At 44.3% G+C, this 26,562-nt stretch overlaps 1 protein-coding gene and 1 long non-coding RNA gene across 3 annotated transcripts in view; one reads left to right on the forward strand and one right to left on the reverse strand.

Annotated features, from left to right (window-relative positions):
• SCUBE3 (signal peptide, CUB domain and EGF like domain containing 3) overlaps positions 1-26,562 on the reverse strand; it is a 1,482,089-nt gene that overhangs the window by 661,334 nt on the left and 794,193 nt on the right. The window lies entirely within an intron of this gene.
• LOC130356329 (uncharacterized) lies at positions 8,931-12,960 on the forward strand. 2 transcript variants are annotated; one of them, XR_008888851.1, is made up of 3 exons: positions 8,931-9,199; positions 11,954-12,073; positions 12,683-12,960. It is a non-coding gene; the product is annotated as an uncharacterized LOC130356329 (long non-coding RNA). The 2 variants fall into 2 exon arrangements; XR_008888850.1 differs by lacking the exon at positions 8,931-9,199 and adding an exon at positions 9,427-9,498.

Raw genomic sequence — 26,562 nt, forward strand, 5'->3', positions numbered from 1 at the left:
ACTGCAGCCTTCTCCGCCACACTTTCCGGCCGCCGCTCCACCTGCTCGCGCCGCTGCAACGGGATGTCGCCTCCGCTGCGGTCCGGGTAAGTCGGGCCATGTTCCCCCCCTCGCCGTCCGTGTTCCCCCCGCTCTGTACTGACTTCGATCGGTGCGCAGAGCGGGGGGAAATGAACTGTAACCCCCCGCCCCCCTCCTGCCAAAGGGAAACAAGAATATGTCCCTGCCATTGTAGACATGTTCTCCAGATGGCCTGAAGTATTCCCTACCAAGAGAGAAGATACAAAAACCACTGCACACATACTCACACAACACATCATCCCCCGATGGGGATTTCCACTTGTAATCGAGTCTGATAAGGGTCCAGCTTTCACCTCCAAACTTATTAAAGAACTTCAGGTACAGTGGAAATTCCACATCCCCTACCACCCACAGAGTTCTGGGATAGTAGAAAGGATGAACCGGACAATCAAGGAAAAAATAAGAAAAGCAACAGGGAGAACATTCGATAAATGGAAATAAATATTTCCCATCATATTAGCTGAAATTAGAATGACCCCACACAAGACCCTTGACCTGTCCCCTTTGAAATCCTCATGGGTAGACCCTTCCCCACGCCTTGGGCAAAAAAAACTTTGGTGACTCTAGAAGGTGACCTAGACCAAATCAGGAACCAATATGTAACGCAACTTATTCAAACCCTGTCAGACATTGAGAAGAAAATCTCTTAGAAGGCTCCTCTTTCTTCACAGGAACCAACTCATCCCTTCGAAGTAGTAGACGTAGTACTGGTCAAAGCATTGCGAGGAAAGAAGTCCCAGGCTGACTTCCTACGGTCCCCCGACCTCTGTGGTAGCAGTAAGCCGCACAGCTGTACTCATCAACGATTCCCCTACCTGGATCCACGCCACTAGGATCAAGCTGTACAAAAAGAAAGCAGTGAAAGGGGTAATAACGGGAGCAGACAGCTCTGACCCGAAGACCCAACCAGAGGTACTAACAGACAGCCCTGACCTCCAGCTCCTCACGAAGTCGGAAGAATTCTGGATACCCCCTGGAAAGGGGAATGCGAATTAGCTAAAATCATCATGCCCATACACATTATTCCATTAGAGGAAACAGTTGAACAGGCTCTCTCTTAGGGTGCGTTCACACTGCGGAATCTCCGCTCGCTGAATTCCGCGAGCGGAGATTCCGCCTGGCGGCAGCCGCCGGAGTTGCTTCGGCGCTAGAGCCGCGGGGCACTGAGCCATCACCATTGACGGCTATGCAGCGCTCGCGGAATCCGCACAAAGAATGAACATGTTCTTTCTTTGCGCGAAACAATTTCAGTGGTGGAAATTCCGCAGCGTGAATGGGTCTCCGCGTGTTCCGTAGTGTGAACGCACCCTTACACTACACACACAAGGGACACCCTTGCAGGAAGTTTCGACCCCCATGTCTATATAGATGCAATAGGGGTCACAAGAGGGGTTCCCGATGAGTTTAAAGCCAAGGATGAAGTTGCTGCCGGTTTTGAATCAATAATCCTGTATGTAACAGTGAATAAAAATGTAGCTTGGGTCAGTTATATCTATTACAACCAACAGCGGTTTGTAAATTATACCAAGGACGCCCTTAAAAGAACTGCAGAACAGTTAAAGGCCACCTCCCAAATGACTTTCCAGAATAGGATGGCCCTAGATATGATCCTGACTGAAAAGGGAGGGATGTGTAAATACATAGATAAGGTGGATGTATGTTGCACTTATATCCCAGACAACACTGGCCCTAATGGGAAGGTAACCCTAGCTATCAAAAAGCTAGACGACTTATCTATAGAATTAAAAAGGAACTCCGGTGTCGTCAACCCTTGGAGCCAGTATTTCTGATGGCTTACCAATTGGAAACAAGCCATTGTACAGTTGTTTATAGTGTTGGGTATAATACTGTTGATTGCTGCCTTTATTGCCATGTGTTTCCTCCCCTGTATCCAAAAAATCCTCTCTAAGAGTGTAAGCAATCTTTCTATGTATCTATCCCTTCCCACAGGACAATCGTACGTGCAGCATTATAAGAACACTCTGAAATAGAACCATGTTATTTGAAGAAATATTATGGCTCTAAGAGGGGATTGAAAGGCTGGAGGAGAACTCTCCTTCAGTATTGTTTTTTCTTTTTGTTCTTCTTTCTTATCTCTTTTTCCAAGTTCTCAGTCTTTTTCAAGGTCCTGTTCTTCATAAGTTTAGTTTCCCGTAGCTGACATCGCTTGAAGAACTGAAACTTTCTTAATTGGCTAAAACTACAACTATGGTACCAACCATTTACTTGCGTCAACTCCACAAATTGATAGATACGCCCTTCACTTTCATATACTGATACTTGATAATAATAAAGACAGAGTGTTTTCCTCATACCTACTTGTCTGTCAATTTCCCATGAGGGAGACGCTCTCCTGGTGCCGGGGGGGGGGGGGGGGGGGCACACAAACCAAGGTGGAACTAGGGCACTTATGCCAGGGGCATATAGTGAGGAGTTGAAGATCCTTTCATCGGCCACCGCACGAAGCGGCGGCCGACACGCCCCCTCAATACATCGCTATGGGAGAGCCGGAGATTGCCGAAGGCAGCGCTCAGGCTCAGCCATAGAGTTGTATTGAGGGGGCGTGTCAGACGCCACTTTGTGCGGTGGTTAATACGCCCCCTCCCTGCGGGCTGCCGGGGCCCCGTACAGGAGATCGCGGGGGGCCCCAACGGTCAGACCCCCCGCGATCTCAAACTTATCCCCTATCCTTAGGATAGGGGATAAGTTCTTCAGCACTGGATATCTCCTTTAACCCCTTAAGGACGCAGGCCAATTTGGGCCTTAAGGACGCAGACAATTGAATTTTTACGTTTTCGTTTTTTCCTCCTCGCCTTCAAAAAACCATAACTGTTTTATATTTTCATCCACAGATGAGTATGAGGGCTTGTTTTTTGCGTGACCAGTTGTCCGTTGTAATGCCATCACTCACTTTACCATAAAATGTATGGCGCAACCATAAAAAATTATTTTTGTGGTGAAATTAAAAAGAAACCTTTTTTTGCTAATTTCGGAAGGTTTTGTTTTCACGCCGTACAATTTACGATAAAAATGACATGTATTCTTTATTCTTTGGGTCAATACGATTAAAATGATACCCATGATAACTTACTTTTCTATTACTGTTGTGCTTAAAAAAACAATCGCTAACCTTTTAACCAAATTAGTACGTTTAAAATCCCCCTATTTTGAAGACCTATAACTTTTTCATTTTTCCGCATAAGCGGCTCTTTTTGCTCATTTTTTGAGTGCTAATTTTTAGCGCCGTGATCTGTACTTTTTATTGATAGCATATTTGCTTATATATAACTTTTAATCAATTTTTTATAAATTTTTGGGGGAATAAAATGTTAGAAAAAAGCATCGATTTTGGACTTTTTTTATTTTTACGTTCACGCCGTTCCCCATACGGTATCATTAACATTTTGTTTTAATAGTTCATATATTTACGCACGCGGCGATAACAAATATGTATATAAAATATTTTTTTAACACTTTTTGGGGGTGAAATAGGGAAAATGGGACAATTTACGTTTTTATTGGGGGAGGGGTTTTTCAAATTTTTTTTACTTTATTTTTTTACTTTTATTTTTACACTTTAATAGTCCCCATAGGGGACTAGTTATAGCAATCACTCGATTGCTAATACTGTTCAGTGCTATGTATAGGACATAGCACTAATCAGCATTATCGGTCATCTTCTGCTTTGGTCTGTGGGAAGGCAGATCAGAGCAGAAGACGCCGGGAAGGCAGCTGAGGCAGGCAAGGGTAGGGCTGGGCGGTATGGCCAAAAATGTGTATCGCGGTATTTTTTTTTTTTTTTACTTATGGCGGTTCAACGGTATATAACGGTATTCCCCCCTCCCTCCCCCAAAATTAATTATTAGCCCAGCTGCGCTGCCCCCATTGGGGTAATACTCTCGTCACCTGGGGTAATACACCTCGGCGCTGGCACTCTATACTGAACCGGTATACCGCCCAGCCATAGGTGAGGGGACCTCCGGCTGCCATTCTGGATGATCGGATCGCCGCGGCAGTGCTGTGGGCGATCCGATCATCCATTTTAATGACCGCGATGCTGCAGATGCCGTGATCTGTATTGATCACGGCATCTGAGGGGTTAATGGCAGACATCCGCGGGATCGCGGGTGTCCGCCATTACAGGCGGGCCCCTGGCTGCGATCAGCAGCCGGGACCTGCCGTGCATGATCCGGGCATCGCTCCGATGCTCGCGATTATGCTTAGGACGTCAATGTACGTCCTGGTGCATTAAGTACCACCTCACCAGGACGTACTTTTACGTCCTCCATAGTTAAGGGGTTAAAGGGGTACTCCGGTGGAAATGAAAGTAAAGTGATCTTTACTGTGGCCACTAGGAAGGCCAAACTGCAACTCCCAGTATGCCCAGACAGCCAAAGGCTGCCTGGGCATGATGGGCGTTGTAGTTTTGCAACATCTGGAGGGTCACAGTTTGGAGATCACTGTTACAGTGGTACCCAAATGGCAGCCCTTCAGATGTTGCCAAACTACAACTCTCAGCATGCCTAGACTGCCCAGGCAGGCTGGGAGTTGTAGTTCTGTAACATCTGTCCCTTCAGATTTAGCAATTTTCATGAAATTTTTGAAAATTGCTGCTCTACTTTGAAGCCCTCACATTTTTTCAAAAAGCAAAAATATGTCCATTTTATGATGCAAACATAAAGTGGACATATTGTATTTGTGAATAAAAATTAAATTTATTTGGAATATCCATTTTCCTCACAAGTAGAGAGCTTCAAAGCTAGAAAAATGCAAAAAAGGATGCAGGTAATGCCGAAAATTTACCACCAAAATAAAGTAGAATATGTCACGAAAAAACTATCTCAGAATCAGAATATTCGGTAAAAGCGTTTGAGTTATTAATTCGTAAAGCGACGGTGGTCAGAATTGCGAAAAAGGGTTCAGTCCTTAAAGTGTACCTGTCATAGTGCAAAAAAAAGTGATATGTTACTCAGGACCCAATCCTGATCATGTGCATATAATTTTTATGTGTCTCGGATCTATTCATCCAGAGATATAAGCATTTATCTGCTGGTGAGTTACTTTTTGATTGTGCAGGCTGGAGGGGGCGTGTCAGTCTGTCTCCCTCACAGGAGCAAGCCTGTGCAGTCAGCCAATCAGTACTCTCTACTCTGTAACCCTTTTCTCTTTGATTTTATGCTGTGTCATAGGAAGATACTTGGAGCTTGCCTGCAGTAATCAGAAGACATTATGGTGAATTCATAACAGGATAAAATGTATAAATATAAGAATAGATCTTTATAAAATTGGTACAAGGATTTTTTAGATAAAAGTACAGCATTTTTATGAATACATGTTCTATCTGTTTTATCTTCTCCTAGTAAAGCTGGATGCTAATGAGCATAGCTGTCACTATGTGTGTCATTCATCTTTCACAGACTCCTGAATGTCTGATCAACTTCTTTGTCATTCAGGAGTCCGAGAAAGCTTTGACTATTTCAGCATGCTGGGAGTTGTAGTTTAGTAACAACTGAAGCTGCAATGTTTGTAAATAACTGTTAGAGCAGTGTTGCCTCCAGCTGTTTTAAAACTACAGCTCCCAGCATGTCCACACATCCTTTATCTGTAGTTTTGCATACACAATAAAAATCCTATACTGGATACCGGTATGCTTTACGGACGGTATCCAGTATGCTGTAAAATCTAGACTAGTCTGTCTGGCTAAAAGACAGGCGACCCCTAGTGGTGGCTATTTTGAACTTGAATTTCAGGTGAAAATTTTAAAAAAATGTTAACAGGTGTATATTGTGAAATGTCATATTATAATGAGTCCTGCAATATATGAAAAGTTTTTAACAATGACAGTGCCGCTTTAAGGTGAAAAAGGGCTGTGTCCTTAAGGGGTTAAAAGTACTGGAAGGGTAAAGATTTAACAGAAGTAATTTACAAATCTGTTTAACTTTCTGGCACCAGTTGTTTTAAAAAAAAGTTTTCCACCAGAGTACCCCTTTAAGGTAATAAGGGGCTTTAGGGGACAGTTTTTGTTTTACTTATTTCTAGAGCCCCTTTTGATTGATTTGTTTTTGTTTTCTTCTCTATCCCTATCTTACCTTGATTTGGAATATAAGCAATTGCATTTTATTCTGTAAATTATATTTATGTGGTTAAATTAGCTAAATAAATTTGTTTTATTCTATATTGATTAGCGGTTTATAGGAATCTATTAGGTTGTGTGTGGCCTTGAGAAACCACTATGCCGCCACCCGCCAGGCTGGGGCACCGTGTGTTAAATGAGACATGTTAGGGCGGGTTCACACCCAAAAAAAAAAAAACGTATGCAACCACACAGAAAACCATGCCCATAGACTTCCAGTTCAAAACCGTATGCACCATATTGTATACAGTTGTCTCCGTTTTTCAAACCATACGTTTTTCAACTTTTTTTTTCTGGACAGAAAACCGTGGCCTACCAGGGTTTTTGACCTGGGTGAAAAACTGTTTTAAACTGTATACCTTCTATTTTAACATGGGAGTCAATGGGAACCGTACAGAACCGTATGTGCGTACATTTCAGTCCGGTTAGCACCATACGGTTTTTGACTTTCCACTGTTTTTTTTTCTTGGAATTTCAATCAAACAAGTGAAACTTTATTCACATCATTTTTAAAACCGTATCCAGATAAAAATTTGTACAAAAGTTTTGATACAGTTTAGTCAGGTTTTGAGGAATCCGTTTTTTTTTTTATCAAAAACCTGATACCCAACCTTACATGAGAGTCTGGGGCTGGGCTCCATATGCAGCTGGCTCCGGCACCATAGCATTAGTATCCTACACCTTGATGAAGCCAGTTTCTATCTGCGAAACGCCGGGGGGATGCTGGGGATAGGAGTATTTTAAATAGCAACCCGGAAAGGAAAATAGGGCATTCATGCTAGTTCTATTAAAAGGGAATGTATTATAGCCCTAACAAATAAAAGAAGTGATGATTAAGAACTACCTCCAGAAAAACAAAAAGGTCTATAGGACCGGTATCCAGACCGGGTTGTGTGTTTTTAATACACTATAACTTGTTTTATTTTGAGCACAATTATTGGGATATTTTAATTCAGGGGTCCTCAAACTTTTTAAACGGGGGGCCAGTTCACGGTCCCTCAGACCGTTGGAGGGCCGGACTATAGATAACAAAACATGAATAAATTCCCATGCACACATATATCTTATTAGTGGACTACCCCTTTAAGGACACAGCACAGTTCCCCCCACATTAGGTTGTCAGTATAGTCCCCCACATTAGGTAGTAGTTCCCCTACATTAGGTTGTAGTTCCCCCCCACATTAGGTGCAGTATAGTTCACCCACATTAGGTTGTAGTTCCCCCACATTAGGTGCAATATAGTCCCCCACATTAGGCTTGCAGTATGTTCCCCCACATTAGGTGCAATATAGTCCCCCACATTACGTTGGCAGTATAGTCCCCCCACATTAGGTGCAATATAGTCCCCCACATTAGGCTGGCAGTATATTTCCCCCACATTAGGCTGGCAGTATAGTTCCCCCACATTAGGTGCAGTATGTTCCCCCACATTAGGTGCAGTATGTCCCCCCACATTAGGTGCAGCATAGTTCCCCCACATTAGGTGCAGTATAGTCCCCCACATTAGGTTGGCAGTATAGTTCCCCACATTAGGTTGGCAGTACAGTTCCCCCACATTAGGTGCAGTACAGTTCCCCCACATTAGGTGCAGTATGTTCCCCCACATTAGGTGCAGTATGTTCCCCCACATTAGGTGCAGTATGTTCCCCCACATTAGGTGCAGTATGTTCCCCCACATTAGGTGCAGTATAGTCCCCCACATTAGGTGCAGTATAGTCCCCCACATTAGGTGCAGTATAGTCCCCCACATTAGGTTGGCAGTATAGTTCCCCCACATTAGGTGCAGTATGTTCCCCCACATTAGGTTTAGAGAAAGAAAGGAAGGCGCCTCATGTGCGGGATCAGTAGATCTTGCAGGTGGGGGTAGGGGACGGTGATTCCCAAGCCGCTTACCGAAGTTGGTTGTGCGCCCACACACAACAAGGTTAAGAGCAGAAGAGATATGGAAGAAGGTCCACTGCAGCCCTCCTGGGTGAGAGTAGAATCAAAAACGAATGACCAGGGAGTCAGGAGTTTGTCTGGCGCAGAGAGGAACCATAAGGCAGCCAAGTAAAATCAATGGATTTATTAGATGCAACGCGTTTCGCTGCGCATGCGCAGCTTCATCAGGCAACCCACATTAGGTTGGCAGTATAGTTCCCCCACATTAGGTGCAGTATAGTTCCCCCACATTAGGTTGGCAGTATAGTTCCCCCACATTAGGTTGGCAGTATAGTTCCCTCACATTAGGTGCAGTATAGTTACCCCACATTAGGTGCAGTACAGTTCCCCCACATTAGGTGCAGTATGTTCCCCCACATTACGTGCAGTATAGTTCCCCCACATTAGGTGCAGTATGTTCCCCATATTAGGCTGGCAGTGTAGTCCCCCAAATTACGTTGGCAGTATGTTCCCCCACAGGCATACAGCCTCCAGCCATAAAGTATGGCTAGAGGCTGTATGCCTGTGTACTGCCCCATTTCAGTGTTCCGATCACCGCTCCTCGGGTCCGGCCATAGCAGGACCGGAGGATCGGTGGTCAGAACACCGAAGGGACGCGCCGCTGGTAAACACTTACCTACTACCAGCGCGCGCGTCCTTGCTTCTTCTCCGCTCCTCTGCTCGGTTGCCATGGGCGCACGCATGCGACGTCGCTGCGTGCGCTTGTTCCCGGCGGTCCCCGCGTTTTTAAAGTAAACGCGGGCCGCAGGGACTTCACAGAGGCATCCTTGTGTTCCAAAACCATCTTTCGGAACACATGGATGTCCTAAGGCAAAAACACCCGGCGGGCCGGGTAAATGCGCTCCGCGGGCCGCATGTGGCCCGCGGGCCGTAGTTTGAGGACCCCTGTTTTAAGTGATTAAATAAAATTGATATTTTAGAGGGGTAAACCTAGTTTAGGGCTTAGTGCCCTGAAGGGAATTTGAATTGAAATCCGGCACCACGGATGACATGGCAGCACAGCAGTGTCAGGAGGCCGGGCCTGTGACTAAGGCCTGGTGTGAGGTAAAAATTTTCGCCCCCGTGGAGACTTGCGTCCGGGAGGGGAGATGTGCCAGGCCGTGAGCCGCCGATGTAGTAGCAACGGTGTAGTAGATTCTGGCCTCAGCCCCCCCTTTCCTACCCTGCAGAAGGCTTCATTCTGGCCGGTAACGGCAGGGACACTGCTGCTTTAAGAGCAGCAGACGACCGTGTGCAGGCACGCCCTGACGTCATGGACGTCCCTGCCCCGGCTGCTCCGAGGAGGAGAGGAACTTGGAGCGTCTCTTCCCTTTGCTGCCTGCCGACCAAGCCTCCTCCACAAGGTGAAAGAAGGGGGGAGGCAAAAAGTGTAAATGTAGATGACTAAAGGGGGATGGGTGCGGGCATAAAAGTGTGAAGAAGCATGTGTCTAATGGTGGGAGTGTGGAGGAGAAGGGGGCTGGGGGGGCAGAAAAGTGTTAAGGGGGATGACAGGGGGGTAGAGGAGTCTGGGGGGTCTGGAGGAGGAGAAAAATGGGTCTAAAAGAGTACTAAGGGGTCTAGGGGCACTTAGGTCTCCTTCACACTTAGGATATTCTGTCAGTGAGATTCTGCTGCAAGTGGATTTCTGACGTTTTCAATAGGATTCTCAGGGGTGTGGAAATTTTATAAAAAACTACTTGTCCACGGGACTAAAATGGAGCAAAATCTACTTGTCCCTCATGATGATCCACTTGTCCCAGCCAATTTTCGCTTTTACGCTCTAATTTTTTCCTCCTCGCCCTATATTAGCCATAACTACCTACTATAAGGATACCTCTTAATTTTTCAATAACATATTCTCTGAACCCAAATTTATATATATAAATATATATATATATATATATATATATATATATATATATATATATATATATATATATATTAAGGGAAGTGAAATTGAAATAGTAAAAGATAATTTTGCAGATTTGGCGGTTTTCTTTTCTGCGCCATTTATCTTGTGGTTGAGGTAACATGTTAGTTTTATACTTTAGGCCGCCTGATTACAGCAATACCTGATTTGTATTGTTTACGTCATGTTTTACTAATTCTGAACTTGAAAAAAAAATGTAATTGCCATTTTTTAACCACTGTAGCTTTATTTTTTTTCTGCATACCAGGCTGTATGAGGGCTAATTTTTAGCGCCATAATCTGTTTTTTGTATCGGTACCATTTTGGTATTGATCTGACTTTTTAATCGCTTTTTAACTTTTTTTTCTGGGATATTATAAAAATTGCAAATCTGTGGTTTGTACCAAACCACAGATTTGCAATTTTTATAATATCCCAGAAAAAAAATTACATTTACCATACGGGATACTTAATGTTATATTTTAATAGGTTGTACAATTACGCACAAAGCGATACCAAATATGTTTATTTTTATTATGTTTGCATGTTTTTATATAGGAAAAGGGGGTGATTTGAACTTTTAACATGGAAGGGGTTAAAGCAGCGGTTTTCAAACAGTGGCCCTCCAGATGTTGCAAAACTACAACTCCCAGCATGCCCGGACAGCCAACGGCTGTTCTGGCATGCTGGGAATTGTAGTTTTGTAACATCTGGAGGGGCACAGTTTGAAGACCACTGGGTTAATGTGTGTCTTTCAAACTTTTATTAAAACTTATTTATTTTATTTTTTTATTTTTTTTACATTTTATTAGACTTATGAGGAATCATTAGATTCCTCAGACAGATGAATAGATTCTATTGAACTCTATTACTCTGTGTGATCTGTGATCCATTGATAGAGCCTAGTCCAGCCAGGCTCCATCAATGACAGAGCCGGGACAGCAGGGAACAGAGGTAAGCCCTCCGGCTACCTCTATAGTGGATGCCCCCCTGCGATCGCGCTGCGGGGGGGCGATCCACCCCACTAGCCCACCAGGGAGCATTCACATGTCCCTTTAGACGCTGCTGTCAGCTTTCACAAAGCTGACAGCGGTGATCTAAAGGGTTAATAGCCAACCGCGGCGATCGCCGCATGCTGGCTATTAGCGGCGGCCCCCGGCTACTGAAAACAGCCGGGGGACGCAGAGTATGGAGCGGGCAGGAATCCCGAGCCCGCTCCATACTCCCCTTTGAGCGCCGCATACAGTCTCCCCGTGGAGACGTGTCTCCTCCCCTCAGCTCTCCGAAGCTACAACTGGGGGGAGTGAAGGCAGAGGACGCAGGTCTGCATGGGGAGACATAAGCCACGCCCCCTCATCTCCCCCCCGCACGTCTGCAGAGCAGGGGAGAGAAGACCAATACACAGCTTCTCATCTCCCCTGCTCTGCATCGCAGGACACAGGCTGCAGAGTATGGAGCGGGCAGGAGTCGGGAGCCCGCTCCATACAGACTGCAGAGCGCCGCCGCACTTGTCAGGTCCGGCCCTGCTTGCCCGAAGCCGGGCTAAGGGCCGGACAAATTCACCTGCCCGGCGCCCAAAACTGCTAGTCTCGGGCGTCGGGCGATAGGAATTCCACATCCCTGGATTCTGCTGTGCTGTGCACACTGTGGAATTGCTGCAGTGGAATGGAAGTCTGCCCAAAGAATGAACATTGTTCATTCTTTGGGCTGATTTCCACCCGACTGCATTGCTAACTATGAGATGACGCACACCAGCGGTAAGTGGACATTCAGCAGCCTTTAGAGGTCTGAAGGAGGACCGTACAGGGATGAGATTGCGCCAAACAGAAGAAACAGTGTGTGGCAGGGGTATATTCAGTGGGTACAGTATCTGGCAGGGGTATAATGGTTATTTTCTCTTTATACAGAGAATGAGGAGCCAGTGATGTTCGGGCATCAAACTCTACAGAGAGGTTGTAGCTGGAAGAAGTCCTGTAGTCTGGACCAAATTAAAAAGAAAAGGAATAACAACAGTTAAGATGTCTCCTGTAAGTCATGATATCATTGTGTGTTCTGCCCGACTATCCTATCAGAGCTGTAATCCTTTGTAATTTCTGCAGTGATGATGAGTGAAACTGTCCCCTAATCTGTGGCTCTCCAGCTCTTTTAAAACTACAAGTCCCATCATGCCTGAAGCTCTGCAGACATGATGGGAGTTCTAGCTTTGCAACAACTGGAGAGGCACTTCAACCGTGGGGATTTTAGACTATGAAGCCCATTTTATTTTGGTGGGGGTCTGACTGCACAGACCCCCACTCAAAAAATTGTCTGTCTAGGGCCTATTTTCGGTCCCAGTCCGGCCCTGGCTGTGACTGGCTCGACGGCAGGCAGCAGCAGGGCCGCGCTGCGCATCATAAGTAGTGATGAGCGGCATAGGCCATATTTGAATTTGCGATATTTTGCAAATATATGGACGAATATTTGTCCTATGTTCACGAATTTCGCATATTCGTTCACTATTTTTCCATGCGAGATTCGTAATCAAATTTGCAGTGTGTGCTTGCGCAATTATATCTTTAAACTACTTTCCTATTGGTTGCTAGGGATGTTGCTAACCTCTGACAACTGTATTTGTATCCTTCTCATTGGCCCACAAGCTAAAAGAAGGGAGGGATCAGTGTCCTCTGGAAGTGCCGATATTCGGGAATGCAAAGGCTTGGAGGCTACCTGGAGAGGAGACAAGTGATTGAATTACCTGCCACTACCTCTCTGCTGGACTTTCGGGGACTGCACGGCACACACGTCACAGGGATGTCACTGGCGACACTGCTTGCCCAATGAATGGAGGAGCATAGCTTCACAGAAGAACATAGTTACATAGTTAGTACGGTCGAAAAAAGACATATGTCCATCAAGTTCAACCAGGGAATTAAGGGGTAGGGGTGTGGTGCGATATTGGGGAAGGGATGGGATTTTATATTTCTTCATAAGCATTAATGTTATTTTGTTCCAGAAATGTATCTAATCCTGTTTTAAAGCTGTTAATTGTTCCTGCTGTGACCAGTTCCTGAGGTAGACCGTTCCATAAATTCACAGTCCTCCCGGTAAAGAAGGCATGTCGCCCCTTGAGACTAAACTTTTTCTTCTCCAGACGGAGGGAGTGCCCCCTCGTCCTTTGGGGGGGTTTAACCTGGAACTGTTTTTCTCCATATTTTTTGTATGGGCCATTAATATACTTATATACGTTTATCATATCCCCCTTAAACGTCTCTTCTCAAGACTAAACAGAACCAAGTCTGTCAGACTACAGAAGCCAGAGCAGCTGAGAGGCCAGAGAAGCGCCTGGGGTAACTTTATATATAAAGGTACTTATATATGAGGACACTGTATTATGTATTTATGGGGGAAATCTATAGATGGGGCACTTTTTTATGAACAATATATGGGGACACTGTATTGTCATAATACAATAGTGTCCATATATAAGTACCTTAAATGGGTACTCTGGCCCTAAGACATCCATCCAAAGGATAGGGGATAAGATGTCTGATTGTGGGGATCTCACCTCTGGGGACCCCCCCCCCCCCAATCTGGTATGCAGCACCCACCTAGGGGCGTAGTACCCCTTTAACCCCTTAAGGACTCAGGGTTTTTCCGTTTTTGCACTTTCGTTTTTTCCTCCTTACCTTTTAAAAATCATAACCCTTTCAATTTTCCACCTAAAAATCCATATTATGGCTTATTTTTTGTGTCACCAATTCTGCTTTGCAGTGACATTAGTCATTTTACCCAAAAATGCACGGCGAAATGGAAAAAAAAATCATTGTGCGACAAAATCGGAAAAAAAACGCCATTTTGTAACTTTTGGGGGCTTCCGTTTCTATTTCGGTAAAAATTTGGGGGCTTCCGTTTCTATTTCGGTAAAAATTACACCTTATCAGTATTCTGTAGGTCCATACGGTTAAAATGATACCCTACTTATATAGGTTTGATTTTGTCGCACTTCTGGAAAAAATCATAACTACATGCAGGAAAATGTATACGTTGAAAAATGTCATCTTCTGACCCCTATAACTTTTTATTTTTCCACGTACAGGGCGGTATGAGGACTCATTTTTTGCGTCGTGATCTGAAGTTTTTATCGGTATGATTTTTGTTTTGATCGGACTTTTTGATCACTTTTTATTCATTTTTTTAATGGTATAAAAAGTGACCAAAATACGCTTTTTTGGACTTTGGAATTTTTTTGCGCGTACGCCATTGACCGTGCGGTTTAATTAATGATATATTTTTATAGTTCGGACATTTACGCACGCGGCGATACCACATATGTTTATTTATTTTATTTTTTTTGCACTTTTATTTTTTTTATGGGAAAAGGGGGGTGATTCAAACTTTTATTAGGGAAGGGGTTAAATGACCTTTATTAACACTTTTTTTTTACTTTTTTTTTTGCAGTGTTATAGGTCCCATAGGGACCTATAACACTGCACACACTGATCTCCTATGCTGATCACTGGCGTGTATTAGCACGCCTGTGATCAGCATTATCGGCGCTTGACTGCTCCTGCCTGGATCTCAGGCACGGAGCAGTCATTCGTCGATCGGACACCGAGGAGGCAGGTAAGGGCCCTCCCGGTGTCCGATCAGCTGTTCGGGACGCCGCGATTTCACCGCGGCGGTCCCGAACAGCCCGACTGAGCAGCCGGGTCACTTTCAGTTTCACTTTAGAAGCGGCGGTCAGCTTTGACCGGTACTTCTAAAGGGTTAATACCGCGCATCGCCGCGATCTGTGATGTGTGGTATTAGCCGCGGGTCCCGGCCGTTGATGAGCGCCGGGACTGACGCGATATGATGCAGGATCGTGGCGCGATCCCGCTTCATATCGCGGGAGCCGGCGCAGGACGTAAATATACGTCCTGCGTCGTTAAGGGGTTAAGGATACTGTTTTTGTTTTTTCATTTTTGCACTTTTGTTTTTTCCTCATCCCCTAACACTTTTAATTTTGCACCTACAGACTCATATGATGGCTTGTTTTTTGCGCCACTAATTGTACTTTGTAATGACATCAATCATTTTACCACAGAATCTAAGGCGAAACAAAAAAAAAATACTTGTGGGGCAAAACTGAAAAAAAAAAAAACTATTTTGTAAGTTTTGGGGGCTTACGATTCTACAAAGAGCAGGTTCTACAAAAATGACACTATCTTTATTCTGTAGGTCCATGCGGTTACAATGGATTTCCAGATGTTTCAGAACTACAACTTCCAGCATGCCTGAACAGTCTGTGCATGCTGGGAGTTGTAGTTTTGCAACATCTGAAGGGCCACAGTTTGGATACCACGATACAGTGGTCGCCAAATTGTAGCCCTCCAGATGTTTAAAAACGACAAATCCCAGCATGCCGTGCCTGTCCAGACATGCTGGATGTTGTAGTTCTGCAACATCTGGCACTTCAGGCATGCTGGGAGTTGTAGTTCAGCAACATCTGGACAGTCTGGGCATGCTGGTATTTGTAGTTTTACAACATCTGTAGGGCCACAGTTTGGAGACCACTACACAGTGGTCTCCAAACTGTGCCCCTCCAGCTGTTGCATAACTAGAGCTCTCAGCATGCACTGAAAGACCCTCCGAGTCAATAAAAAAAATTAAACTTACCCGTAATGGGGGTGGTCCGGGCCATCCATCCTTCCTGTAGTGTCCGGCGGCATTCCGGGTGGAGGGTGAACCGGTCCGGGTTGTCCTTCTCCGGCGGTCATCTTCTCCACTCCGGGCAGGCTCCGGCCTAGAAGCTGCATAGACGCCGCTACGCCCGTGACGTCAGGTGCGTCGCTGCGCGCGGGCGTCACTGCGCAGCGGCGTCTATGCAGCGTACTAGGCCGGAGCCTGCCCGGAGTGGAGAAGATGACCGCCGGAGAAGGACAGCCCGGACCAGTTCACCCTCCACCCTTAATGCCGCCGGACACTACAGGAAGGATGGATGGCCCGGACCACCCTGACAGGTAGGGGGAGAGAAGCGGGTGGTGGTGGTGGCGGTGGCCTATGGCACCGCAAAAGCCACTGCAGTGCATTGATTTAAAGCGCCCGCTTTAAATCAATGATCTGCAGCGGTGTCGCCAGGGGGATAAATAGCCGATAACTTATACCGGAATATCGGTATAAGTTATCGGCTATCGGCCCTAACCTCCACCGATTATCGGTATTGGCCCTAAAAAAACGAAATCGGTCGATCCCTACTGGGAGTTGTAGTTTTGACACACTGATGGAGAAACACTGAGTTAGGGTGCGTTCACACTGAGCAAATCAAGAGGAATTCACGCTGAAAAATTTACGTGCCAAAAAAAAAGAATTTTCTTTTCGAGCGGAATTTGTGCGGAATTCGTGCAGAAATGGGGGAGAAAGAAGTAAAGGGTTTGTCATCCATTTCCGAGCAAATTCGGCACAAAAACTATGTCGGGCGGAAATTTTTATTACCATTGATTTCTGCTAGCGGATACCTCTTGAAGAATGAACATCATCTTTCTTCATGCGGAACGCACTGGCCTGTCAGTGCATTCTGGTAGTTGTAGTTTTGCAACAGCTGGAGGTCTGTCTCCCCCCATGTGAATGTACAGGGTACATTCACACGGGCAGGGGTTTACATTGAGTTTCTGCTGCAGCTCAAACTCCCAGCTGGAAACTCGCTTTGAACCCCTGCCTGTGTGAATGTACGCTAAGAACACTACACTAACATAAAATAGAGAGTAAAACACTACAGATACACATACCCCTACACAGTTACCCCCAACCCCCCTACCCAATAAAATTGAAAAATGACTCATACGGCAGTGTTTCCTAAATGGCGCCTCCAGCTGTTGCAAAACAACAACTCCCAGCATTGCCAGACAGCAATTGACTGTCCAGGCATGCTGAGAGTTTTGCAACAGCTGGAGGCACCCTGTTTGGGAAACACTGCCGTAGGGTATTTTTGGTATCAGAGGCAAGTCTAATTCTTGCATCCGGGTCCGTACCTATGCAAATTCCTAATTTAGGCCTCAAATGCACATGGCGCTCTCTCACTCCTGAGCCCTGTTGTATTTCACGGCAACAGTTTAGTGCCACATATGGAGTATTTCTGTACTCAGGAGAAATTGTGCTACAAATTTTGGGGGGATTTTTCTCCTTTTACCAGTAAAGTTGGGATTTACACCAGTATTTTAATGTAAAAAAATATAACATTTTTTACACTAACATGCTGGTGTTGCCCCATACTTTTCATTTTCATAAGAGGTAAAATGAAAAAGAGACCCCCAAAACTTGTAATACACTTTATCAAAGTTCGGAAATACCCATTATGAGGACGCAAAGTGCTCTGCGGGTGCACAACAAAGCTCAGGAGTGAGAGCGCACCATGTACATTTGAGGTCTAAACTGGTGATTTGCACAGGGGTGGCTGCTGGTTACAGCGGTTCTGACTTAAACGCAAAAAAAATACCCACATGTGACCCCATTTCTGGAAACTACACCCCTCACGGAACGTAATAAGGAGTGCAGTGAGCTTTTACAGATTATTGAAACCATGGTCAGTGAAAATGAAAAATGTAATTTTTCATTTGCACAGCCTACTGTTTCAAAGGGGGTGTAGTTTCCAAAATGGGTTCACATGTAGGGGGCTCCACTATTCTGGCACCATGGGGGCTTTGTAAATGCACATGGCCCCCGACTTCTATTCCAACCAAATACTCTCTCCAAAATTCCATTGCCGCTCCTTCCCTTCTGAGCCCTCTAGTGCACCCACAGAGCACTTCACATCCAAATATGAGATATTTCCTTACTCAAGAGAAATGGGGTTACAAATAGGGATATTTTCACCTATTACCCCTTGTAAAAATGAAAAATTTGGGGTAACACCAGCATTTTAGTGAGAAAAATCATTTTTCATTTTCGGGTCCAAATTTATTGAAAATTTGTCAAACACCTGTGGGGTGTTAAGGCTCACTGTACCCCTTGTTGCGTTCCTTGAGGGATGTAGTTTCTCAAATAGTATGCCATGTCGGGTGTTTTTTGCTTTTCTGGCACCATGGGGGCTTCCTAAATGTGACATGCCCCCAAAAATTTTAGCACAATTCGCTCTCCAAAACACCATTGTTGCTCCTTCCCTTCTGAGTCCTCTAGTGCACCCACAAAGCACTTTACATTCACATATAAGGTATTTCCTTACTCAAGAGAAATTGGGTTACAAATTTTGGGGGGCTTTTTCTCCTTTTATCCCTTGTAAAAATAAAATGGGTCTACAAGAACATGTTAGTGTAAAAAAAAAGAAGATTTAGAATTTTCACGACCACTTTGCTGCTATTCCTGTGAAACACCTAAAGCATGGGTGTCAAACATGCAGCCCGCGGGCAGCATGCGGCCCACAATGAATATTTTTGCAGCCCTCAGGGGGCCCCCGTCACATTCGGGCATCCCTGTGTCCCGAAAAATCTTTTCAGGACACAAGGATACCCCGGTTACCTCTGTCCTCTTGTGCCTGCTCTGTGTTTTCCCCGTGCAGTATGTCCTCCCCCTCACCCCCCCGCTCTGTGTTTTCCCCGTGCAAACTTGCAACCTCCCCGTGGTAGATTAGGTGGAGACAGAGCAGGGGGAGGGGAGGAGCTACATGCCTGTTGGGGGAGTGGTTAATCTGGCTGAAGGCTGTATGTCTGTGGAGGAACTGTACTGCACCCAATGTGGGGGAACTGTACTGCACCCAATGTGGGGGAACTGTACTGCGCACCTAATGTGGGGGGGAACTGTACTGCGCACCTAATGTGGGGGGGAACTGTACTGCGCACCTAATGTGGGGGGGAACTGTACTGCGCACCTAATGTGGGGGGGAACTGTACTGCACACCTAATGTGGGGGGATACTGTACTGCGCACTTAATGTGGGGGGGGAACTGTACTGTGCACCTAATGTGTGGGGGAACTGTACTGCGCACCTAATGTGGGGGGGAACTGTACTGTGCACCTAATGTGGGGGGGAACTGTACTGCGCACATAATGTGGGGGGGGGGGAACTGTACTGCGCACCTAATGTGGGGGGAACTGTACTGCACACCTAATGTGGGGGGAACTGTACTACACCCCTAATGTGGGGGAACTGTACTGCACACCTAATGTGGGGGAACTGAGGGGCATGGGGTCTTGTGAAGTGGGTCATGGGGCCTTGTGTAGGGGGGGCATGGGGCCTTGTGTAGGGGGGCATGATATGTTGTTCAGGGGGGCATGGGGTCTTGTGTAGTGTGGTCATGGGGTCTTGTGTAGTGTGGTAATGGGGTCTTGTGTAGGGTGGGCATGGGTTCTTGTGCAGGGGGGGCATGTGGACTTGTGTAGGAGGGGCATGGGGTCTTGTGTAGGAGGGGCATGATATGTTGTTCAGGGGGGCATGGGGTCTTGTGTAGGGTGGGCATGGGGTCTTGTGTAGGGTGGGCATGGGGTCTTGTGCAAAGGGGGCATGGGGTCTTGTGCAGGGGGGCATGAGATGTTGTGCAGGGGGTCATGGGGTCTTGGTTGGGGGGGCATGAGGTCTTGTGCAGGGGGCATGGGGATGTTGTGCAGGGGAGGCATGGGTTGTTGTGCAAAGGGGACATGGGGTGTTGTGCAGGGAGGGCATGTTTTTTTTTTTTTTTATGTAGCCCACATAAACTTAAAGGGGTATTCCAGGCAAAAACTTTTTTTTATATATCAACTGGCTCCGGAAAGTTAAACAGATTTGTAAATTAGAAGAAAGAAAAAAAGGGGTGCAAGTGCAGCTCACAATTAGTGTATAAATACTGCCTGAGGTCAACAGGGCATGCAACTATACCACAGTTGCAAAAATAATAAAATATGTGAAAAAGAAATATATTGCCCGGACCTTCCAAGGTAGTGTAATTTAATTATATGAACGATAGAAAACTGGGTCGTACTCCAATAATAATTCAATGGTTATTTATAAAAAATGTATAGTGCATTATTCCTCACAGGGCCCTTGTGAGAAGAAACACATATAATAGATATACAAAATTAGATATATAAAATTAAAATATAGAAATATTATAAAAATGTATCACTGGCATATAGAGTAGCTCTATGTTGATGAATTCATATATCGTCTTTAGAGTATTGTAAAGGTATAGATGTCCTTTTGTATGATAATTATAAGTCAAAGTGGATACTCTGTTACCGGTCCTGGGTGATGTGGCTGTGTCAGATCCCGTGCCCGGATGGCGGTCAGCGGTCCTAGATGGTGCTGTGGCTTTGTCTTTCAAGATCCAGGTGTTTATGCGGTATTGGTCGTCCCAGGCTAGTGGCACTGGCAGGTGCCGATGGTGATTCGCCGGGAGGCCGTGCGCTGGCAGGCGCTGCTGGAAATTTGTCAGGAGACCAAGCGCTGGCAGGCGCTGATGGTATCGATCTCCTCACCGCTGGACTTGGAAGCCGGAGACTACAAGCTGGGTAGATGGAGCTTGCCTCGTGTAGATGGCGTGTGACGTCAGCTTGAGCCGGAGCTGACCAGGTAAAATCAGGACCGGACACTAGTCTAGGTCGACTAATGCGTGGGGAATCCACAATGTGATGGATTTGCTCCGTAAACTAGAGCTTAGATTCATAAAGAGCATAAATGCCAGTGAACAAAATCAGTGCATAAGACTAGACGCGTTTCAGGGTTCTCAGATACGACCCTTTCCTCAGTAGACTACTGAGGAAAGGGTCGTATCTGAGAACCCTGAAACGCGTCTAGTCTTATGCACTGATTTTGTTCACTGGCATATATGCTCTTTATGAATCTAAGCTCTAGTTTACGGAGCAAATCCATCACATTGTGGATTCCCCACGCATTAGTCGACCTAGACTAGTGTCCGGTCCTGATTTTACCTGGTCAGCTCCGGCTCAAGCTGACGTCACACGCCATCTACACGAGGCAAGCTCCATCTACCCAGCTTGTAGTCTCCGGCTTCCAAGTCCAGCGGTGAGGAGATCGATACCATCAGCGCCTGCCAGCGCTTGGTCTCCTGACAAATTTCCAGCAGCGCCTGCCAGCGCACGGCCTCCCGGCGAATCACCATCGGCACCTGCCAGTGCCACTAGCCTGGGACGACCAATACCGCATAAACACCTGGATCTTGAAAGACAAAGCCACAGCACCATCTAGGACCGCTGACCGCCATCCGGGCACGGGAGCTGACACAGCCACATCACCCAGGACCGGTAACAGAGTATCCACTTTGACTTATAATTATCATACAAAAGGACATCTATACCTTTACAATACTCTAAAGACGATATATGAATTCATCAACATAGAGCTACTCTATATGCCAGTGATACATTTTTATAATATTTCTATATTTTAATTTTATATATCTAATTTTGTATATCTATTATATGTGTTTCTTCTCACAAGGGCCCTGTGAGGAATAATGCACTATACATTTTTAATAAATAACCATTGAATTATTATTGGAGTACGACCCAGTTTTCTATCGTTCATATAATTAAATTACACTACCTTGGAAGGTCTGGGCAATATATTTCTTTTTCACAGATTTGTAAATTAATCGAAAGAACAGAAAAACAGTATCCCCCACCTCAAGGTTAGTGTTTAAATAGTAATAATGTTGCAATTAGAGATGAGCGAACTTACAGTAAATTCGATTTGTCACGAACTTCTCAGCTCGGCGGTTGCTGACTTTTCCTGCATAAATTAGTTCAGCTTTCCGGTGCTCCGGTGGGCTGTAAAAGGTGGATACAGTCTTAGGAAAGAGTCTCCTGTGACTGTATCCACCTTTTCCAGCCCACCGGAGCACCGGAAAGCTGAACTAATTTATGCAGGAAAAGTCATCAACTGCCGAGCTGAGAAGTTCGTGACAAATCGAATTTACTGTAAGTTCGCTCATCTCTAGTTGCAATAAGACCGTGCTTCAATTATTCCAATAATTTATTAAAAATTTGTTATAATATTTTATATTCCACTCTCACATGGCCCTTGTGGGAGAAGAAACAATGTTAAAATACAAATAATAAAAAAATATATGACATCATGCAAAAATATTCTATATGCCACTTTTGTTATATTAGTTATTATTAGTATTGCAAGTTGTGCCCATTGATGGACACCGATAGACTTATGAACTGTAACTGTCCTTTATGTTGGAGCAATGGTCGCTACAATGATTTTACAATAATAAGTTGTCTCTGGTTGGATTATTTGAGTGAACTACAAACTGTAGCAAATGATGGAATAAACAATGTTTTGTTACCAGTTCCTATGGTGCTCCTTTCTAGTCAGCAATCCCTCGCTGAGCTGCAGATGAACTTGCAGAGATGTGTGCTGGCATGCACAGACGGCGGCTGGTCCTGACGGCGCAGGGCCCGGGTGATACCGCCCGATGATACCGAGTGCAGAGTGCAACTGTCCAGAGTATAGCCAACCAGGGTCCTTTGCAATAATAACTCTCTAAGCGACAAGTGGCATGAGTGGCATAAATACAAAATAAAAATAACTAGACGCGTTTCAGGGTGCTTAATAATGTCTGACCCTTTCTTCAGTAGTCATATTTTCTAATAGTAACAGTGGTCTTTTTATACATGGCTGTTTCAATTATCTTAATTAGAAGAGCAAGAAGCAATAAAATTGTTGTATGGATTTTTATGTTCTTAAGACTTGTCATTTCCTCTAAATCAATCATGCGGCAAATAAACACTTAGTGTGAATATGGTAGAAGTCTTTTACAACAAAAACGGCACATATTCGATTTTGGTTATAAATATCATAAATATATCATTACATGGGAAATTATATTGTATAATACACTTGTGTTTGTGGCAGAAAGCACAAAGGTCCAATCTCTATTATGTCGGAGCGGTGCCGCTATCAAATGTGAACACCAGCTGAAGTTAAAGAAGGGGGTTAACATTAATGTTATTGACATTAAGAATGCGGTTAGTATTGTTGCACCACACCCTCTGTCGAACTACATCAAATTAACCCCCTTCTTTAACTTCTGCCGGTGTTCACATTTGATAGCGGCACCGCTCCGACGTAATAGAGATTGGACCTTTGTGCTTTCTGCCACAAACACAAGTGTATTATACAATATAATTTCCAATGTAATCATATATTTATGATATTTATAACCAAAATCGAATATGTGCCGTTTTTGTTGTAAAAGACTTCTACCATATTCACACTAAGTGTTTATTTGCCACATGATTGATTTATAGGAAATGACAAGTCTTAAGAACATAAAAATCCATACCACAATTTTATTGCTTCTTGCTCTTCTAATTAAGATAATTGAAACAGCCATATATAAAAAGACCACTGTTACTATTAGAAAATATGACTACTGAAGAAAGGGTCAGACATTATTAAGCACCCTGAAACGCGTCTATTTTTATTTTGAATTTATGCCACTTGTCGCTTAGAGAGTTATTATTGCAAGGACCCTGGATGGCTATACTCTGGACAGTTGCACTCTGGACATTTCCTACAGCTCTGAGTGAGCAATCCATTTCCAGGACTTACCTGCTTCTAGGTCCGGACTCAATCAGTTTCAGCTCCTATGGTTTGCAAGACTCCTGACGTCAGACTCTGAAAACACGAGGCTCTGCATCCATCTCCTCGGTATCATCGGGTGGTATCACACGGGCCCTGCTCCGTCAGGACCAGCCGCCGTCTGTGCATGCCAGCACATATCTCTGCAAGTTCATCTGCAGCTCAGCGAGGGATTGCTGACTAGAAAGGAGCACCATAGGAACTGGTAACAAAACATCGTTTATTCCATCATTTGCTACAGTTTGTAGTGCACTCAAATAATCCAACCAGAGACAACTTATTATTGTAACATCATTGTAGCGACCATTGCTCCAACATAAAGGACAGTTACAGTTCATAAGTTATCGGTGTCCATCAATGGACACAACTTGCAATACTAATAACTAATATAACAAAAGTGGCATATAGAATATTTTTATATGATGTCATATATTTTTTTATTATTTGTATTTTAACATTGTTTCTTCTCCCACAAGGGCCCTGTGAGAGTGGAATATAAAATATTATACTACATTTTTAAAAGTTATTGGAATAATTGAAGCACGGACTTATTGCAACATTATTACTATTTAAACACTAACCTTGAGATGGGGGATACTGTTTTTCTGTTCTTTCGATATATTTAACACACCGTGGTATAGGTGTGTACCCCATATCACCTCGGTAAGTGTATAATTGTGAGCTGCACCAACAAATTTTCTCTTCAGATTTGTAAATTACTTCTATTAAAAAATCTTAATCCTTCCAATAGTTATTAGCTTCTGAAGTTTTCTGTCTAACTGCTTAATGATGATGTCACGTCACGGGAGCTGTGCATGATGGGAGAATATCCCTTGCATGATGGGAGAATATCTCCATAAGAGCTGGACAGCTCCCGGGACGTGAGTCATCAGAAAGCAGTTAGACAGAAAACAGCAACTCAACTTCAGAAGCTAATAACTATTGGAAGGATTAAGATTTTTTAATAGAAGTAATTTACAAATCTGTTTAACTTTCCGGAGCCAGTTGATATATATTAAAAAAGTTTTTGCCTGGAATACCCCTTTAACCCCTTCATGACCCAGCCCATTTTCACCTTCATGACCTGGGCATTTTTTGAAAATCTGACCACTGTCACTTTAAACATTAATAACTTTGGAATGCTTTTACTTATCATTCTGATTCCGAGATTGTTTTTTCGTGACATATTCTACTTTATGTTATTGGTAAAATTTCACTGATATTTGTATCCTTTCTTGGTAAAAAATCAAAAATTTTCATGAAAATTTTCAAAATGTAGCATTTTTCTAACTTTGAAAGTCTCTGCTTGAAAGGAAAATGGATATTCCAAATAAATTACATATTGATTCACATATACAATATGTCTACTTTGTGTTTGCATAAAAAAATTGATTGGAAGACACCAGAGGGCTTCAAAGTTCTGCAGCAATTTTCCAATTTTTCTTAAAATTTTCAAAATCGTAATTTTTCAGGGCCCAGTTCAGGTTGGAAGTGGATTTTAAGGGTCTTCATATTAGAAATACCCCATGAATGACCCCATTTTAAAACTGCACCCCCCAAAGTATTCAAAATGACATTCAGTAAGTGTTTTAACCCTTTAGGTGTTTCACAGGAATAGCAGCAAAGTGAAGGAGAAAATTCTAAATCTTCATTTTTTACACTCGCATTTTCTTGTAGACCCAATTTTTGAATTTTTACAAGGGGTAAAAGGAGAGAAATCACCCTAAAATTTGTAACCCAATTTCTCTCAAGTAAGGAAATACCTCATATGCGTATGTAAAGTGTTCGGCGGGCGCAGTAGAGGGCTCAGAAGGGAAGGAGCGACAATGGGATTTTGGAGAGTGAGTTTTTCTGAAAGGGTTTTTGGGGGGCATGTCCCATTTAGGAAGCCCCTATGGTGCCAGAACAGTGGACCCCCCCCACATGTGACCCCATTTTGGAAACTATACCCCTCATGGAATTTAATAAGGGGTGCAGTGAGCATTTACACCCCACTGGCGTTTGACAGATATTTGAAACAGTGGACTGTACAAATTAAAAAATTTATTTTTCATTTTCACAGACCACTGTTCCAAAAATCTGTCATACACCAGTGGGATGTAAATGCTCACTGCACCCCTTATTACATTCCGTGAGGGGTGTAGTTTCCAAAATGGGGTCACATATGGATATTTATTGTTTTGCGTTTGTCAGAACTGCTGTAACAATCAGCCACCCCTGTGCAAATCGCCTCAAATGTACATGGCGCACTCTCCCTTCTGGGCCTTGTTGTGCGCCCCCAGAGCACTTTGCGCCCACATATGGGGTATCTCCGTACTCAGGAGAAATTGCGTTACAAATTTAGAGGGTCTTTTATCCCTTTTACCTCTTGTGAAAATGAAAAGTATAGGGCAACACCAGCATGTCAGTGTAAAAAATTTATTTTTTTACACTAACATGCTGGTGTAGACCCCAACTTCACCTTTTCATAAGGGGTTAAAGAAGAAAAAGCCCCCCAAAATTTGTAAGGCAATTTCTCCCGAGTACGGCGATACCCCATATGTGTCCCAAAACTGTTGCCCTGAAATACGACAGGGCTCCAAAGTGAGAGAGCGCCATGCGCATTTGAGGCCTGAATTAGGGATTTGCATAGGGGTGGACATAGGGGTATTCTATGCCAATGATTCCCAAACAGGGTGCCTCCAGCTGTTGCAAAACTCCTAGCATGCCTGGACAGTCAATGGCTGTCCGGCAATACTGGGAGTTATTATTTTGCAACAGCTGGATTCTCCGTTTTGGAAACAGTAGCGTACCAGACGTTTTTCATTTTTTGGGGAGGGGGGCTGTGTAGGGATATGTGTATATGTAGTGTTTTTTACTTTTTATTTTAGGTTATTGTTAGTGTAGTGTAGTGTAGTGTTTTTAGGGTACAGTCACATGGGCAGAGGTTCACAGCAAGTTTGCCGCTGGAAGTTTGAGCTGCAGCGCAAAATTTGCG

This window comes from Hyla sarda, chromosome 2 (genome assembly GCF_029499605.1).
Source record: "Hyla sarda isolate aHylSar1 chromosome 2, aHylSar1.hap1, whole genome shotgun sequence".
Lineage (NCBI taxonomy): Eukaryota > Metazoa > Chordata > Amphibia > Anura > Hylidae > Hyla > Hyla sarda.